Below are 20000 nucleotides of genomic sequence, written 5' to 3'. Positions count from 1 at the left end.
CATCCCTTTGCTCAAGGGTGGTAGTAATGACTTAGTGAAATTTTCAACTCCTGAGTGGGGCTCGATCTCGGGTCTGCTTCATTGCAATCCCTCAACACTAACCACTAAATCGAAAGCCGTGTACGCGTGTTTGTGTGTGCGTGTACACATACGTGTACGCATGTGTGTTATGTTGTGTACCAGCCTGCTTGCCTGCTTGCTTGCCTGCTTGAGGACCCACTTCCTGCTGATCCGTCGCACAGACCGGTTCCCTTGACTTCAGGAAAGGCTTTGTCCGGACGCTCGGACGGAAGTGACGACTTCAGTGCACTGAAAGCTGGATTTCAGGAGAAGGTGGAGTTCATGGGGATGGCTTCAGAGGAGCAAGGAGCAAGTAACTTCAGAATGTGGGACCGGGAACATTATTTCAGAAGGCTTGAAGATACGACTTCAGGAACTGAGCGAACTTCAGGAAGTTTAAGAAGTCCCATGAGGCCTCTTGTGTGTGGGTCCGTGCGTGCGTGCGTTTGTGCGTGTGTGTGTGTGTGTGAATGTGCATATTTTGGTTTGCGTGGTGGTGTGTGCGTGTGTGGCCGTGTACTTGTGTGTATGCGTCTACGTGTTTGTGTGTGTATTTACCTAGTTGTATTATACGGGAAGGGGAGCTATGCTCGTGGTGACCCGTGTTTGTATCTCGCAAGATCAAGTTTGTTCTTAAATTCTTGTACTGTATTTGCACACACTATTTTTTCATCAAATTTGTTCCATATATCTATCACTCTGTGTGGGAAGCTGTGTGTGTGTGTGTGTGTGTGTGTGTGTGTGTGTGTGTGTGTGTGTGTGTGTGTGTGTGTGTGTGTGTGTATGTGTGTGTGTGTGTGTGAGCGCGTGCGTGTGTATCTACACGTGTGTTTGTGCGTGTGTGTGTGTGTACGCTCGTGCGTACTGGTGTGTACATGTGTGTTTGTTTTTATGCACAGTATTACCCTCCTGAATGAGTCTCATGACTCGTAAAACTAAATCTATGTGTAATGTAGTGACCTTACTCAACACACAGACACAGACACACACACACACACACACACACACCAAAGGTAGAATCTAAGTACGTACTTAAATTGTTGTAGTTTTTCAAGCCCTGTACGGTTCCTGATCTCGGTACCACTGAATTAGCAAGCCAAGGCACCAGGAATCCGTGTGTCTGTATGTGTACGCGTGTACACTACACCAGCAATACGTGTGTGTGTATGTATGTATGTGTATGTGTGTGTGCACGTGGATCAGTTTCCTCGGTTAATGTACACAATACGGCAAGATCCCTCCCGGTCCTCCCCCCCTCCCCTTCAAGCCCCAAATCTATTTGTTGGAGAACACGACAGTTCTGTTGGAGAAAGATTTCCTTCCCCATACCCCCTCCCCCATCTATCCCTGATCACGTTTAATCCTATAACCACGATACCGTACCTTTTAGATTTTATTCTAGCTAAAAAAAAATCTATAAAGTTTCCATCATACGGAGCCGTCGCCGGCGAGTCGAACGGGCCGGTAATGGGACTCTTGGATTACTATTTACTGTTAACTTGAAGTCTCCCGTTGCACTAGGAAGCGCTCTCAGCGGTGGCTGGACGTGGAAGCCTTTGATGTATTGTGGGTGAGGGTCGCGACCATTTGAATGCGGAGGGGGGGAGGGAGGGAGGGAGGGGTACCTGTGGGGCGGAAAAAGAAAAAAAGAAGAAAAAAAAGACCAAAAAATGAAGAGGAAAGAAGAACATACATCGACAAAAAAAAAGGAATAAAGTAAAGAAGATTTTTTTATATATAAAATTCATGAATGAATGAACGAATAAATGAACACAAAAATACATGAATAATCAAACGAATAGATAAATTAAAAATAGAGTAGAGTTAAGAGGCCGTGCGAAGATGCCCCGAAGTGGTCTGCCCCCGCCGTGCCCGGAGACCACGACTCCAGTTCCAGTTGGCGTCTTGCCCTGCCGCTAACCCAGTTCTCTTGGCTGAGACCCGAAGCCCCAGCCTCCTCCTTCTCTAACTAGCCCATTCCTTGCGTCTAAGGCTTGAAAGAAACCCATGGCGTTGTATGGGCTTGTATATAAGTGATATATACAGTTTTCTTGGAGCCTCGAAGCCCCAGCCTCCTTCTGGTTATGGTCTCTAACTAGCCCATTCCTTGCGTCTAAGGCTTGAAAGAAGCCCATGACGTTGCATAGGCTTGTATATAAGTGATATATACAGTTCTCTTGGCTGAGACCCACAGTCCCGAAGCCCCAGCCTCCTCTTGGCTATGATCTCTAATTAGTCAATTCCTTGCGTCCAAGGCTTGAAAGAAACTCATGACGTTGCATGGGCTACATTCTACGTGCAGCCCAAACTTCAGAGATAGAGCTGATTCATTTAACTGTGTGTCAAGAGCTCCAACAAGGGTGATACAAACAAGGTCATCATATTAAGACAAGGTAGGACTCACACTAATGGGTTTAGATTGAACCAATTTAGGTTTAAGAAGGAAATGGACAAAAAATGGTTTACACACAGAATGGTTAACGAATGAAATAGACTTAGTAACAACCATATAGTAAGCACTAAAACAATTGATTGTTTTAGAAGATTAGATAACTTTAAGGATAGGGATGACAGGTGGTAAGAAACATGGAAATGCCTAGTGTAGGCCTTATGGTCTCTTGCAGTATCCTCCATTCTTATGTTTTATACAGTTATGGGAATCGGGGTTTGGGGAACCTCGCATAAATCTTCAATATGGAGGAATTTTACCTAAATTCCTATGTCGACAACCTAATTGCTTATGTCTAGTCATAAGCAATTAGGTTGCCAACATAGGATTTTAGGTAAAAATCTCCGCCATTTTGAAGATTTATGTCTTTAATAAATTCGGCCACAGGCTCCTCCTTCTAGGATCTAGGATCGGAAGTGATGACCGACTCCTTCATTAGGACAGGAAGACCTTGACGTCATGACCACAGAAGCCAACGAAGCTCGGCGGCAACAAATGGAGAGCCAAGTTTCCTAAACGGTACGATGCAGCTTTACATGCAGTCGGTAAAGAGTAGGAAGAAGAGGAGGAAGAGGAGGAGGAAGGAGGGAGGAGGGAGGGAGGGAGAGGAGATGGACGGATGTGGGAGAGAAAGATGAAAGTGGAAGGGAAAGGAGAGATCATGGCTGAGGATGAGAAGGAAGATGAGGGTGATAATAAGGATGAAAATGCGGAGGAGGGTAAGGATAAGGATGAGAAGAAAGAAGAGAACGTAAATGAAAAGGGCAAAGAGAATGAGAAGGAGAAAGGCAATGTAAGAAGTAGGACGAGAACAACATGCGGAACGAAGAGGCGGGAGAAGGAGTGGGAAGGGGAACTCCAGTAGGAAAACCCAAGGGCGAGGTAATACTCGGCCGATGATGTCCAGTGCCACGGGGGACATGCTTTGACGCTGCTCTTGAGGTGTTTTGACGCGTCGGGTCGCCGTCGCCGTCGCCTGGTGGCATGCCAAAACGGCTTTTCCCAGGTTTCGAACGCGTCCCGTATACAGGTCAGCCTACCTACGCCCAGAGCCATCGTCGGGGGCTGCGGCGGCTGCGGCGGCCGCGGCGGTCCCGCTCTTCCCACCCGTCACCTCCACGGGCTCCAGCCAGCCAATGAAAACACGGCATGTCTGATGGCTCGCTTCTGATAGGTTGAACAGAGCCACGGTCCCGAAGAACTCGCGGTTCCGGTCTGAGTCAGGAAGAGGAGTGTTGCCATAGTTCCTGATGGCACTGAGTGCCTGTCGGAGGCTTTTGTGGGACTTCGGAAGACGTCCCGAAGTGAGAGGATCCCCAGGTGGCAAAGGGGTGACCCTTCCTGTGGGACTGCGTGAACCTATTGGGTATTCCAAGGAACCTCAGGGGCAGTCCTATGTGATCCTATATCCCTAAACGTCTCGTACAGGATTTCGGTGATTCTTAGCCTGTCTCTTTTTATCCTTATTCGTGTGGCCATGTAGGACGCTGGCTGTGGCCCTACGTATGACCTATTGGTTAACCACCAATGCATGAGTACTCAACCCTCCCTCTCCCCATCCACCCACTCCTTCCCCCCATTCCCCCACCTCCCCGCTCCCAACCGAAGCTCCGTGCGGTCAACTGAAAACAGGTTCGAGTTCGTACAAGTCACACCAAAACATACGCACGTACGCACGCACGCACGCGCCACATGCACACCTGCGCGAATGCACATACGAACGCTCTTCTACAGTTACATAGGCACTCATGTGCGTGTAAGCAAAGACACGCACGCACGCACACATGCACGAACGTACGAATTAAAGATGAGTGAACATTTCTAAAGACGAATGATTGATTGTAAATCACTGTTTTCATTCAATCAAAGGAATCTATCAAAATATGTATGGAAACATGTACATGTGTGTGTGTGTGTGTATATATATATATATATATTTGTGTATGCTGCAGCCCTCTTCAGTAGTGAAAAAATTGTAGTTTACAGCCGAAATATATAGCTTCACAGTTTCCATTTATTTTTTCTGCTCCGATTGTGGTTTTAGTTTTCATTTATAAATGTGCTACTGCATTTTCATCTGTGATATATATATATATATATATATATATATATATATGTATGAATATATACTTACAACATATACTCATATTGACATCTTGCCACTGAGTCACCCCCTCTCTCTCCCATGCAGCCTCCTTTACCCTTTCCTCTTCTGCCTGTCCATCTCCCACTATGTGTGTGTGTGTGTGTGTGTGTGTGTGTGTGTGTGTGTGTGTGTGTGTGTGTGTGTGTGTGTGTGTGTGTCTGTGTGTGTGCGCGTCACCTGATGGACGAGGAGATCTCACAGGGAAACAATCCCATGGTGCTTCTGGACAAGACCTCTCCTCTCTTCCACTACAAGAAGTCGAGGTCCCCACGCCAGGAGGCGCTGAGTAACTGCGGCCGAAGACGTCATCTTTGCCCTGTTATACGCTTTGGGGAACTGTTGGGGCAGGTAGTATCAGTCTATGCTGGGAATCGAAGAGGAGTGCGGGATTCGAACCCACATATTTCTACGTCACACTGCCCATCTCCAACGACCTACTGGTCATTGCTTTACGTGCAAAATGTCTCACACTTTTGGAATTTCATTTCTAATTTTTTATTTTTCATTTTTTTTCTCTTGTTCGGTAAGTAGATCGAAATTGGTCTGAACATCTTGTCGTGGGAGACAATTACGGCAATCAGATAGGCAAGGGAAAAATTATCAGGAAATGATACGAATTTCTTAGAGAGAAAGAGGGAGAGAGAGAGAGAGAGAGAGAGAGAGAGAGAGAGAGAGAGAGAGAGAGAGAGAGAGACAGAGAGAGACTCCCTATATCCAAGACCAACATCATAGGTTCTGATTTACCTGTGAATCCAGTCTTTCTATCTAGTGTAACCCTTATGGTCTTTTGCAGTCTTCTTCATTCTTATGTTCTCCGAATGTGTCCACACACATGTGGCCAACAAGCGGCAAACAGGACATAAGGATGCACCAAGTGGTGCATCCCTAATAGTATAAATATAAAGAAGACATCTTAACCCGTTCCCCGCGTTTCATCTAGTTCGCAACATGTTAGCGGCTCGTGTGGACGTCCCTTGACCCGTTCGTGTCTCTGACATGTTCGTGACTTGTGTGGAATCTTTATCATAAAGAACTACTCCACCTTCGTTTTTTCATTTATTCCCGTATTTTCCTCACCCTTCCTTTGCTTCCGCTTCCAATTTGTTTCTTTTTTTTTCTGTTCTTCTTTTTTCTTGCCAACCTGTCATTTCCCATTCTCATGACATGCCTCAACCACGGCGGCTTCCCTGCACCGCCGGTTCTCCCACACTTAACACTCCTTCCGCCCTGTTTCTTGCCTCTCTTTTTCAAAATTCTTAGACGTTTCTCCTCTCTGTATTTCATAATTCTTCGAAAATTCCTCGCTCTATATATACATATATAAATATACATACATGCTTACATAGACATATAAACACATACATCTACAAATGAAAAAAATCATATAATATGATGGGACATTTTCTCTGAAGCATAATTCATTGAAGATGATTGCTTGTTCAGCATCAATTAGCTAATTAATTGATTAATATTTTTGCTAAGCTTTCTCTTTTCTTGTTTTTTTTTCTGGTGGGAGTTCATTGCACATACTGTGCATGTAAAACCACACCGTAGTTCATTTGTGGATGTAAAACGAAATCAACTAAAATTGAAGCAAAATATTATTCAGATTTTCCTTTCTCTTGACTAAATAGAAAAGAAAATGATGCTGAACAAGAGTTAATATACATGTATATACACATACATATATATACATACATATATATATATATATATATATATATATATATATATATATATATATATATATACACACACATTGTACATGTATGTTGTGCTTATGATGTACATTGTGTGTGTGTGTGTGTGTGTGTGTATGTGTGTGTGTGTTAGTGTGTGTATGTGTGTGTATGTGTGAGTGTATTATGATGGCGCCAGCGTTTGTATGTCATTTTTGGCTTCGTCTTCTATTGCCCAAAATTCAGCACTTTCGCCTCTCCAGTCAGCTTTCCCGGGACGGAAGACGGAGGAGAAAGAGGAGAAGGTGGAGGAGGAGGAGGAGAGAAGGAAGAGGAGGAGGAGGAAGAGGAGGAGGAGGAACCCCCTGATTACCTCCTGCTACGCCCCTGGCCGGAGGAAGGCGACGTAGTTCGTGCTTTTCCTCTCACCCGGCCTCCTTTCTAGTTTACGCCTCCTCTTCCTCTTCCTTATCCTCATTTTTCCTCTCCTCCTCTTTGTTCTCCTCCTTCTTTTCCTTTTCCTCCTCCTCCTCTTCCTTTTCCCCCTCCTCCTCTTCCTTTTCCTCCTCCTCCTCTTTCTTCTCCTCCTCCTTCTCCTTTTCCTCCTCCTCTTCTTTCTTCTCCTCCTCCTCATCTTTCTTCTCCTCCCCCTCCTCCTCTTCCTCTTTCTTCTCCTTCACTTTCTCCTCTCTCTCCTCATTAAGAACACAAATATCAAATTCTTTTCGTCCTTCTTACCTTCTCGTTGATCTCTCTCTTTCTCTCTCCCTCTTCCTCATTCTTTCTCCCATCTCTCTTTCTCTCTCCATACTTTCTCTCTTACCTCCCCCGGCGTCAGCATCTGGAGACACGGCAAACTCATGAACGAGGTGGCAACCCCCAACATTGGGGGGAAACTTTACAAATAGATAATACATACATAATAACAATTACAGTTTCCAACTTAATTACCATTAGAAGTAATTAAATATACTCCTTAAATCGGCTAGCTCCGCAGGGACTAAAAAAAATAAACATAAGATAAAAAATAAATAGATAAAATAAAATAAAATAAATAAATAAAAATAAATCAATTCAACTTACTATCTTCACGACTGTGAGAGCAAGTGGTCACAGTTCCTAAGACAAAAGCTACTTGAAATCAATCTCCTCGCCGTATCAATAGTCTTCGGGAGAACATGCAACAGAATTACTTTTGGGCTCTTGTAGGACTCTGACTCCCAATTCGACATTTTACAATTAGTAACATCAATAGATTTGCACAGGACTAAATTCCGTATAGATGATGGCACACACATAAAAATATATACATGCATACATACATACATGTATATAAAATGTGTGTGTGTCTGTGTGTATGGATGTGTGAGTGTTTACAAGAGTATGTGTATTTATGTATACATGTATGTAAATATGTATGTATATATGCATTTGTATGTTTGTATGTGTGTATGTACACGTCCCTTGCCCAGGTCCTCCTTTCTCTTTTCTCTCTTTTTTCATCTCCTCAATGATCCTATTACCACTGTTCTTGCATCTTTTCTTTTCCTTCTTCGCCACCTCTTGTACCTGCCCTCAAATCAATTGGCTTTATAAAACCAATTCATGTGTCCGTCTTTTCTTACACAGTAATTTTTTTCTCTTTTTTATCACTTCCTCTCTAATCTCTCTTGACCTTTCTTCCTCCTCTCTACTTTTCCTATCTTTACCTGCATCCTTTCTCTCCGCTTCTTCTATCCCCCCTCTCTCTCTCTCTCTTTTTATCACTTCCTCTTTCTCTCTTTACCTTTCTTCCCCCCTCCATTTTTCGTACCTTTACCTGCATTCTTTCTCTCTGCTTCTTCTATTCTCCCTCTCTCTTCCACTCCCCTCTCTCTCTCTCTCTCTCCCTTTCTCTCTTTACCTTTCTTCCTCCTCTCCCCTTTTTCTACCTTTACCTGCATCCTGTCTCTCTTTTTCTATTCTCACCCACCCACCTCTCTCTCTCCGCGTGCCTGTCTAATCACTACATCTTGGGTTATGCTGTCAGGTTCCCGACTTGATCAACGTCAAGTCTGCGTCCGTCAGACAAGGAAAATAACAAAAGACACTTGAGTTCGATTGCGGCCCTGCAATTGGGCGACGCAGAAGACAATCAAGGAAAGTCATCAGATGAAATAATGAATCAATGAAAGTGACCTTCGACGTTCCAATTGCGGTTTCATGTATCCAGGCTGCTTTGGTATTATATATCATACAAGACAGAGAGAGAGAGAGAGAGAGAGAGAGAGAGAGAGAGGGAGGGGAGAGAGAGAGAGAGAGAGAGAGAGAGAGAGAGAGAGAGAGAGAGAGAGAGAGAGAGAGAGAGAGAGAGAGAGAGAGAGAGAGAGAGAGAGAGAGAGAGAGAGAGAGAGAGAGAGGGGGGGGGATGGAGAGAGAGACTTGCCTTGATGACCAAGTAGGGCGCTGACCAATCAACCGAATATCTGAGGGAGGCGGAGAAGGAGGAGGAGGAGGAGGCTGTTTGTTGCAGCTGGTGACCGCCTCGTCCAATGAATATTCAAGTGTCGACTCTCCAGATGGCGTGGACAGTGGTCGAGTGTCTCTCGACCTGAAGAGAACGCTGAAGGAGGAGGAAGAGGAGGAGCAGAAGGAGGAGGAAGAGGAGGAGGTGGTGGTCAAACGAGTGTCCGGAGTGGTCAGGTGAGAGGTGCGCCAGGAACCTCACCTCAACCTCCCTCCCCCCTCTCCCCTTGCAACCTCCCCCCCTTCCCCCCCCCACCTAGCAAGTAGATGTAATGGTGAGAACCTGCCTAGAGTCAGGTCGGCCACCAGCTCCTGTGAGGGCGATCCTACCTGCCCATTCATACACATACACACACACACACACACACATGTAAATACGTACACACGTCGAGACGACTCACAATGTCTGATGACTTTCATAAACAGGAACGCGCGCACACATAAATCCTCTCTCTTTTTCACACACATGTACAGGCTAAAGTACACACACACGTACACATACTCACACTAGGTTATGGTAATTGAAGACTAAGACACGGGACCCTACGAGTGCTGCCCCTTTCCTGTATACTATAACTAGGTAAATACAATTGGGTAAATACACAAGATACACACGCAAGTGTACACACTCGCCCATACGCACACACACACACACACACACACACACAATTGTAACCACAGCAAAAAGATCAGCTGCCTGGCGGGCCAACGTGAGAACAGATTTTAAAAACATGAATAAAGAAAGTTCCGCGACGCCCTCCTGGAAGAGCCAGGAGGCCCCAGGAGCACCTCCGGCGGCCCAGTTCGGCGTCAGCGCCGTGGGTGTGAAGGCCTGACTCGCCTCTCCGCCTAGAGCGGCAACGCCGGAGGGGTGCAGGGAGGAAACAAGGTAATGACATGTGAAGAGGGCCTGAATATGGTGGGGTTAATGACGCTGGGGGAGAAAGAGGAGGGAAGGAAGGAGAGAAGAACGGGAAGGAGAGAGAGAAGAAGGGAGCGAGGGAGGAAGGGAGAGAGGGAGAGAGAGAGAGAGAGAGAGAGAGAGAGAGAGAGAGAGAGAGAGAGAGAGAGAGAGAGAGAGAGAGAGAGAGAGAGGGGGGGAGAATAACATGATCGACATAACAGAAAAGAACTATATTTTTCTACCAGTAACACGAGAGCCTCCAAAGAACTCATACAAACACACCGACTCAATTGCAATGTATAACGCACACACACACTCACACACGCACACACACACACACACACACATACAATGTAAAAAAATACGCATACATACACACACGTATACACTTTCATTCAGAAGCATACGTACACAAACACAAACGTACACACACACACACGAACAGACACAAACATAAAGACAAGCGTAAAAACAAATTACTGACAAGGTGTGCCAAGAACCTCCTCTCCTCCCCGCCCCGCCCTCCTTTTTTCGTAAGTCGGAGCTGCTGACCGACCCGCGCGCCGAAGTCCTTTCTAGTCTCCGAAGAAGGACGAAAAACCGAACTCGGCGGCTTCGGCAGCGAGCAGACCCACCAATAACAAAGCTCCTGCATGTGTTACGAGAAGGAGTGAGAGGAGAAGTTGGGGGGAAGAGTGGGGGGCGGGGGGAGAGGCAGTGAAAGGCATGGAATAAGGACGGCACGGGGGGGGGAGGGAGAGGCGATGGCGTGAATTAGAGGGACGAAGGAGGGAAGGAGGAAGGAGAGGAGAAATGGAGATAGGGAAGAAGAGGAGGAAGGGGAGGAAGAGGAGACGGTAGGGGAGGAAGAGGAGACGGAAGGGATGGAAGAGGAGATGGAAGGGGTGGAGGAAAGGGACTAGGAAGTGGAGGACGAAAGTGGAAAGGTGGGAGAGGGACAGCAGGAGGAAGAAGAAGAAGAGGAGAGATGGGAAGGGGGAGAGAAGGGAGGAAAGTTGACGAGGTGCGAAGTAGAGTTTGTTTTGTCACCAATCCCCCGGGGGAGGGGGGATTTCTGGGTGACACAGGACCCCCCATTACCCCCCCCCTACCACATCATTATGCTAAATGGTACCCGAGCTCGTCCACGATGGTCGTACCAAGTACGATGTCCCCGCTAAGCACGAAGTTTGGCGTATCGCCACTTCGTCCAAATAACGTCATTTCGGAGACCGAAGTCGACCAGGTAGTGTGACGTCACAGCTGTTATGTGCGGCTTCCCCTCCCAACCCCCCAACAATCACCCGAAAACCGTCACCGCTTCTGGAGGGCTGGTGACGTAACCGGAAGCGTGATGGTCACGCTTAGTTAAGGGTTCAAATCCCGCACTCCGATTCCCAGCAGTGACTGTTATCTACCCCAACAGTTACTAAAGCGGAAAGGGCAAAGATGACGGCTTCGGCCGCAGCAACTCAGCGCCTCATGGCCTAGGCTGCTGTCAACGAACTTACGCGTTGAAGTTTCCAGAGAGTCTGCGCGTACACAAGAGAAGAAATATAGCTTTTTTGAAAATTAACCCAATTTAAGAGCAAATGTGAGAGAAAGGCGATTAAGCATAAGATATATATATATATATATATATATATATATATATACATATATATATATATATATAGTATAGTCGAATCTTTACGAAATGAACTTACTTAAATACAACACAGTTCAGTGTCACTATCAGTATGACAAGAAACTGGTTCCGTCCTTACCCACATATACAAAGCATATATACAAATTTATCTTTGACACCATAGGTTTGAATTGATTTCTAAATAATTTATTTGTTTTTATTTTCACGCTAATATGGCGCAATTATAATTAAAGTTATATTTTTTTTATTATCTATATTGTCGTTACGTATTTTCATTCAAGATGTCGGAGACATATTTCCCTATGCCCTGTAAAATAAATATATAGATAATCAATAGATAATTTAATGATAGAAATAGAAAATAATACAATTGTGTTAAAGAAATGTATATTTTTTCAGGTAGGCATTAGTGACCTGGTCGTGACATAAGATGTGACGTGACAGAGGTGAGTATGCAAAGAGTCCACTGTACACATATATATACACACACGAGTAAAACACACACACACACACATGATCTCTACTAGGAATCGAACCCCCCCCCAACATTTTCTGTTCAACTGAACACTGGAACCTCCCAAGGACGTACCACTTTCAATTGAACAATTTGAACTTCCGGTCCTGAACAGGTACATTCCATTGGCATCCCTACGGACCAGAGCCACACAGAAAAAAAATATGATTGGAAACTAATCACCAACCCTGACCACATCGAACTTCAATCAATCAATCAATCAATCAATTCAGCCATCCCGAGTCCACTGCTGAAGAAAGGCCTCCTTCATAGTATTCCATGACTCACACAGCCGCTCTAACATATGCCACGTCACTCCTGCAAACTTCTCTATCTCGTCTCTCCACCTTCTGTCTAGTCTCCCTCTTCCACGCTTCCCATCTCGCGGCGTCCACTCAGTAACACACTTGCTCCATCGTTCATCAGTCGTTCGCACTAAGTTACCTGCCCAATTCCACTTCCTCTCTTTTACTGCCTCCACAATTATGGAGACATCGAACTTCAACTATTGTTATTTCTAATCCTACTAATTTCTAATACCGGATCTGTCCGGTATTTATACAAGGAAAGATTTTTTTTAAGAATACCACCGTAAGTCTATTTAATTTGTTAACCACTCTATTGCTAAACAATCCTTGTCTATTTCCTTCTTAAACCTAAATTTGTTCAAGGGAGGCATGGAAGATACCATACAATAGTATTTTTTACAATTTATCATAACGGCTCCACAAAACAGATAAATAGATGAATAAATAATTAATAAATTAATTAATAAACAAAGAAATACTCTGAACTCACAATTATCAGCGGAGTACCAGTGTACAAATACCCTGATATTACAGTAATCAACACTTGCCACTGGTAACCTTGTCATTCTAGCGCTGTAACAGTTTCAAGTACTGGCAACTGTACGTTCGCCTCTTACCTTCCTGGCTCCACTCTCTCTCTCTCCCTTGGTCCCCCTCTCTCTCCCTTGATCTCTCTCTCTTGGTCTTTCTTTCTTAAAGGGAACGAATGGGCACAGTTGGCAACCCTCCTCATGGGCAAGATGGCGCACCATCTGGGCTGGGTCACATCAACCATCTTTTGTAACCTCTCGTTTTGTTTTGTTTTGTTTTTTATTCTGTTTTATTTATTTATTTATTTATTTATTTATTTATTTATTCATTTTTGTAATAAGTATCGGACGGACGAGTGGTCGATGACTTGGCAGACTACGTCCTAATGGATTGGTCGAATGGGTTTGATTCACCATGGTCTTGGATCAAGTGTTGGACTCGTGATCGGCAGCTGGTACACTCCCGAATGAGAGCTCAGAGCTCCTACATGGTCCAATGGGCAATGGAGTGTTTTACACACACACACAAATCTTTGCCCACCAGAGTTGGAGTGCCGGCTCGCAGTGCAGCAATGCTGAATTTTTCAGCACTAGGCGAGGCTCGAACTCGGATAGCTGAATTAGCGGTCGAGCACGGTACCACTGCACCACAAATGCGTCCTTTCTGGTACTATTCACGTCCCGGAAATGATGTTAAGAGGTCATACATTACACCTGTTCTAGGTGTTGTAAGTTACACCTGCTCTAGAATGGGTTGTAGGCTACGTCTGTTCAAGGAGTTGTAGGTTACAGCTGTTCTAGGAGGGGTTATAGATTACACCTGCTCTAGAATGGGTTGTAGGTTACATCTGTTCTAGAAGGAGTTGAGGGTCACACCTGTTTGGGAAGAATTGTAAGTTACACTTGATTGAGATGTAAGTTACAACTGCTCAAGAGTGGAGTGTGATTGACACCTGTTTTCGAAGAATTACAAGTTACACCTGACTGAGAAGGGGTTGTAAATTACACCTGTTTGGGGTTTTTAATTTACTCCTGTTCGAAAAAAAGGGTTGTAAGTTACACCTGATCGAGAAGGGGGTCGTAATTTACACCTGTCGAAAAAGGGTTACAAATTACACCTACTTGAAAAGGAGTAGTAAGTTACACCTGTTTGGGAAGTGGTTGTAATTCATACTTGGTAAAGCGGTATTGTATCTTACACTACACAAATCTGAAAGTTCAAGTCATCTTCTGTAGTTTTAGTGTGTGTGTGTGTGTGTGTGTGTGTGTGTGTGTGTGTGTGTGTGTGTGTGTGTGTGTGTGTGTGTGTGTGTGTGTGTGTGTGTGTATGTGTGTGTGTGTGTGTTTGTTTGTGTGTATGTATGCGTGTGCATGTATTCGTGTGCGTGTGTGTGATTCACCTTGGTCTTTCGGTCACGTGTTGGAGTCGTGATCGACAGCTGTTTCCCTCCCGGAAGAGAGCTCAGAGCTCGTATGACCGATCTATGGGTAATGCTAAGACCTTACACACACACACACACACACACACACACACACACACATACACCCAACTCCCCGCCCACGAGAGTTGGAGTAACGACTCGAAGTGCAGTGGTACTGTGTGTGTGTGTGTGTGTGTGTGTGTGTGTGTGTGTGTGTGTGTGTGTGTGTGTGTGTGTGCGTGTGTGTGTGCGTGTGTGTGTGTAGGCAAGCAGTTGAAAGTTGATCTTTATGTTCAAGTTGAACGTTTGGCAGGGCGGAGCGGACCCGTTGAATAGATGCCCGAGGGGCCTCCCGCTCCCCCCCCCACCATCCTGTCGACGTGCAACTCGTCAAGTCGGCCAGTCGACGAGTCAGTCGAACATTCGACCACCTGAATAGAAACTTCAAACCTTCGCTTAGCACGTCAGTCGACCAGTTCCTCGACGAATCAATAGATCAGTCAGCAGGTCATGTAGCAGGTCAGGTAACAAGTCAGTCTGTAGGTCAGGTAACAGGTCAGCCAGCAGGTCAGGTAACAGGTTAGTCAGCACGTCAGGTAACAGGTCAACCAGCAGGTCAGATAACAGGTCAGTCAGCAGGTCAGGTAACAGGTCAGTCAGGTCAGGTAACAGGTCAGCCAGCAGGTCAGGTAACAGGTCAATAGATCATTGAGACCGTCGAAGGGAAAGTCTGGCCAATTCCTCCACTTCAAATCCACCTATTCCACCCACTGAACTCCCCCATACTCCCATTCCCCCTATGACGTCACTCCCTACATTCCAAAGTCCGACGACAAGCTTGTGGTTTCTCAATTTGATAACAGGTGGCGTTGGGGTGAGGGGACCTGGGCGCAGGCGTCTGGACACGTGAAGTCCGATGGGTGGTGGTTCGAGTCCCACAAACGGAGCAGCGCGTGACCGCAGCACGGGAACTGAACATGGGTCTTCATGCTTTGCTACATTTTTTCCAGAATGAGTAATATCTGAAAATGTTAAATAAAAAGTGCAATTAATTTATTTACATTGTATTTTTATATCATATTTAACATACACATACACACACACACACACCTCGTGGCGCAGTGGTTAGAGGTCCTGGCTACCATTACGACGGTCCGGGTTCGAATCCCGGCCTGGGCTGAAATAATTTCAGTATCGCTGCGCCGCGGGTCGTTACTCCAACTCTCATGGGCGGGGAGTTCGGAGTGTGTGTGCGTGTAAGGTCACAATATTACTCATAGGTCGGTCATATGAGCTCTGAGCTCTCTTCTTCGAGTGAAATAGCTGTCGATCACGAGTCCAACACGTGATCCAAGACCATGGTGAATCACACATACACACACACATAATGGCGCCTGTATATTATCTACCTATCATCTACCCTTAAAATATCTACACTTTCTTTTCCTATACGTATACTACAGTAAATGGCTAGATTAGGTTAGGTTAAACTGGGAGTAGATTCTGTGGACCAGAACAACCTGACCCATGGGGCCTCTCTCTCTCTCTCTTTCTCTCTCTCTCTCCTCGGGACTGTATCATTAACTACTTAACGACCTCGTTAGAAACTGATCGCACAGTCGTTCACGCTCATCTATACACGCAACCCCCCTTCCCCCTAGAAGTGGGGGGAGGGGGGATAAAGGCTCCTTCCGCATATCTTCCCCCCCCTCCCCCCGACACACACTCCCCGACTCTCTCACACGCAAGCGTCTCGTTAAGGAGCAAGTTGCCTCTGTCTTCCCATATGATGGGGGGAGGTATGGGGGGATGGAGGGGGGCTGTTCCCGTGCCCTACAGACAAAAGAAACTCTCACCACAGATTTGGGGGGAAGCTACCCATTTCTCCCCCCATTAACTCCCCCATTTTATTCAGCCATAGAAATGTCCCCATAAATTGGGGTTTTGATTCTGTATTCTTAAGATGAAAATGCCACTCGGCACTAAACTAAACACATACGATATCTGCTATTATGGACCGTGCGCTAGGAGTAAATAAGGTCGATATTTGCAATGTCTTGACTAACCTCTTCCCTCTACGCTGTACTTGACTAATTTCATTCTGGCGATCGACAGGCGATTCTATTCATTCGAGGTGTCTGAACTTACCGAAGGGCCTTACTGCCTTACTAAGGACAGTTGGGAATTTTGACATTAATTTGCTTTAACTCCTGACGTACCTGGTGGGCATTTTCCTTTTATTATGGCTGTCGCCAAGTGATTTTATTCATAAGTATGGCTCCACGGGCTCTGTGGCCACGCACGCTTCAGATACGCTCCTGAAGTCCTTCAGGCGAGCGCCTGGAGTCCTTCAGATGAGCTTAGAAAGTCTCCGCCAGGCGTTTCTTCGACTTCCTGAGACTTGCGGGTTGCCTCCTCATCCAAGTCTTGACCCCCTACGGACCCGAGGCACGTATTGTTTTTAAGACTAAAAGAGAATAGAAGCACTGGTTACTGCCAACGAAATGCTATTGCAACACTGAAACAAAACTAAAGGTTTACAAGTTTACAACCCTACATTGATACACATACAGATATACATACACACATATACATTCTGTACATATATATGTTACAGTAAGAACACGTACCTAGGGATTACGCGTAATCCCTGAATGTTTATTCAGTGAATACGCGTAATCTCCGTTTCACTAACCGTTTATTCAGTGAATACGCGTAATCCCCGTTTCACTAACCTAACCTAACCTAACCTAACCTAACCTTAGGTTAGGTTAGGTTAGGTTAGTTTAGGTTCGGTTAGGTTAGGTTAGGTTCGGTTAGGTTCGGTTAGGTTCGGTTAGGTTCGGTTCGGTTCGGTTAGGTCAGGTCAGGTTAGGTTAGGTTAGGTTAGGTTGGGTTAGGTTAGTGAAACGGGGATTACGCGTATTCACTGAATAAACATTCAGGGATTACGCGTAATCCCTAGGTACGTGTTCTTACTGTAACATATACACATACGCATCGTCTACAAAGAGAGAGAGAGAGAGAGAGAGAGAGAGAGAGAGAGAGAGAGAGAGAGAGAGAGAGAGAGAGAGAGAGAGAGAGAGAGAGAGAGAGAGAGAGGGAAAGAACAGAAAGAGATAAAAAATAAGAAAAAAGAGAGAGAAAGAGTAATAAAAAAGAGAGAAAGAGAGAGAGAGACGACGACAAAGAATCGAACCGAGGTAGCTCGTTCGCCATCGGACAAGGTCAATCGATCGAACGTCGCGGTCTTTTGTGCATCGAAGACCATTTTGACGTCACGCGTCACGTGACGGAGCTCACGTGACGGAGGGTTCTTTGTTACGTCAAATTCGTAACGTAACTACGTAACATTTGTAACGCAACTACGTAACAGTGAATGTTGTAAAATGTGCCATTTCACTATAACGATGCAACAGCGAATAGTGTGTAGTTGGTGCCACTCTTTTATGGCACGTGGCACACAGAAAGGACTTCAGCGATGGTGCCACTTATTCATGGCACTTGGCACACAGAATACACTGCAGCGATGGTGTCACTTATTCATGGCACGTGGCACACAGAATGCACTGCAGCGATGGTGCCACTTACTCATGACACGTGGCACACAGAAAGGACTGCAGCAATGGTGCTACTTATTCTCAGCACGTGGCACGCATTGCACTGCAGCAATTGTGCCACATACTCATGGCACGCGACACACAGAAAACACTGCATCGATGGTTCCACTTATTCATGGCACGTGGCACACAAAGCACTGCAGCGATGGTACCACTAACTCATGGCACGTGGCACACAGAAAGCACTGCAGCGATGGAGCCATTTATTCATGGCACGAGGCACAGTAACCGTGCCACTTACTACACGCAACCTGATCGCTTTATACGCTTAAAAAATAAATCACTAAGAACATTGTGGCATCCTAGTGATGATGCAATGCATTACATTGATGAGAAATTGAGCCATTTCTCTTAATGAACATTCGCAAGATTATGAAAGAAACGAGATTAAACGGAACTTGCACGAAAAGAAAGTTTGGGTCAGAAAGTGACCAAAGCATTCCATGATCTATACATTACACCTTTTCGAAGAGTTCTACACTTTTACTTAAGTTTTACTTAAGTAGATTACTTTTCTCTCATCAGCAGATTCTATTAAACTGACGGAAAACCTCTTTCATAGCTTAGATATCAAAGTACATTAACAAACAAGCAAATAAACAAACTCACAAATAAGTAAATAAATGAATTAAGGAAAAATTCTAAGAATACGCAAGGATTAATGGAAACATTCCCCGTATGATCAAAGTACATAAACAACTAGATAAATTAATTAACTGGTGAAGAAAACATCCCCAAGAATTCACAACACGCATAAACGCAAATTCCCCCAACACGCCCCCTAATGTGGCAACAGTTCTTGTAATCAAATGTGTTCCCTGTGGCATCTCTCGCATGAAGATGTTATATACATATGCATATATATATATATATACATATGCATATATATATATATATATATATATATATATATATATATATATATATATATATATATATTGTATTGCAACCTTTCTGTTGATGTTTTGCGCCGCCTTGTTTTTACCGCAGCCACGGCCCCACTCTTTATCTGGGCGACCGCAACGCTTCGATAATAACAGTAGAGCTAAGTATGGTTGCGCCTGAATATGGCGAGATGCGAGGTAACTGTAGTTTTATAAGGTGGTGGTGGTGAAAAAGGTGGTGATAGGGGTGATGTTAATGACTGGCGATGTTGACGCAAGTGATGGTGGTAATGTTGGTGGATGTGATGGATGTGGTGAATGTTGTGGATGTGGTGGTAGTGGTGGTGGAAGTGGAGGTGGTGGTGGTGGATGTGGTGGTGGTTGTGGATGTGGTGGAGATGGTGGATGTGGTGGAGATGGTGGATGTGGTCGTGGTGGATGTGGTGGATGTGATGGTGGATTTGGTGGAGGTAGTGGATGTGGTGGACGCGGCGAAGCGTGGCGCGGGGCCTTGCAAGGCCTTTGGGTTTTTGCGCCAACGCCTCCTTGGCGAGCCTTCCTTGCGGCGGCGGCGACCTCCGAAGGTCCGCAGGGGCCGCAGACCCGATAAGGGGGCCGCAGGTGACGTGACACGACGACGTACTCGCGGTACGTGACGCTCAGGACGAGCGTCACGCCAGATAACGCGAATTTCTGGTTTGTGACGTCACAATCTGGGACTATGACGTCACAGATGGGTTCTGTGAATTCTTTGACGTCATACAGCAGGGAAATGTCAAACAGGATTTGAAGGATTACGAAAAGAAGGAGGAGGAGAAGGAGGAGGAGGAGGAGGAGGAGGACGAAGAGGTGGAGAAACACGAAGAGGAGTAGGAGGAGGAGGTTGGTATGAAGAGAGCGAGTACGAAGAGGACGAGGAGGAGGAGGAGGAGGAGGAGGAGGAGGAGGAGGAGGAAGAGGAGGAGGAGGAGGAGGGGGAGTGGGAGGAATAGTAGGAGGAAGAGTCTCCTGCAGTCAAATAAGTCACAAGGGCCTTTAAAGATTAAGGTTCTTGCTGAGTAGGCATCTTTCCTGAATAAATTCTGTTGGAGCTAGCCAGAATAAAGACATGAATGACGTACTACAGTAATTAAGTTTTTCAACGAGAGAGAGAGGGAGAGAGGGGAAGAGAGAGAGAGAGAGAGAGAGAGAGAGAGAGAGAGAGAGAGAGAGAGAGAGAGAGAGAGAGAGAGAGAGAGAATGAAAAAAGAGGAAAAGTGGGACACGGTGTCGACAGAGCACACGACACAAAGAGGAACGACCCAGGTCGAGACATGCAAGAATCAGGACAGC

The 20000-nt window shown here is 45.5% G+C and overlaps 1 protein-coding gene across 5 annotated transcripts in view; it reads left to right on the top strand.

Moving 5' to 3' along the window:
- LOC143029629 (uncharacterized) overlaps positions 1-20000 on the top strand; it is a 168234-nt gene that overhangs the window by 82086 nt on the left and 66148 nt on the right. Inside the window, exon 1 of one of the 5 annotated variants that reach the window (XM_076192397.1) lies at positions 11791-11837. The exons of the other annotated variants lie outside the window; for them this stretch is intronic. The gene's annotated coding sequence lies outside the window, so the exon portion shown is untranslated. Of the gene's footprint in view, positions 1-11790; positions 11838-20000 lie in introns of those variants that run through there. 5 annotated transcript variants of the gene reach the window in all.

The sequence above is a fragment of the Oratosquilla oratoria genome, chromosome 11, assembly GCF_046742065.1.
Source record: "Oratosquilla oratoria isolate Oo_2021 chromosome 11, ASM4674206v1, whole genome shotgun sequence".
In the NCBI taxonomy this organism is placed as follows: Eukaryota; Metazoa; Arthropoda; class Malacostraca; order Stomatopoda; family Squillidae; genus Oratosquilla; species Oratosquilla oratoria.
The sequence above is the reverse complement of the archived record's forward strand: the minus strand, read 5'-3'. Positions and strand labels throughout refer to the sequence as shown.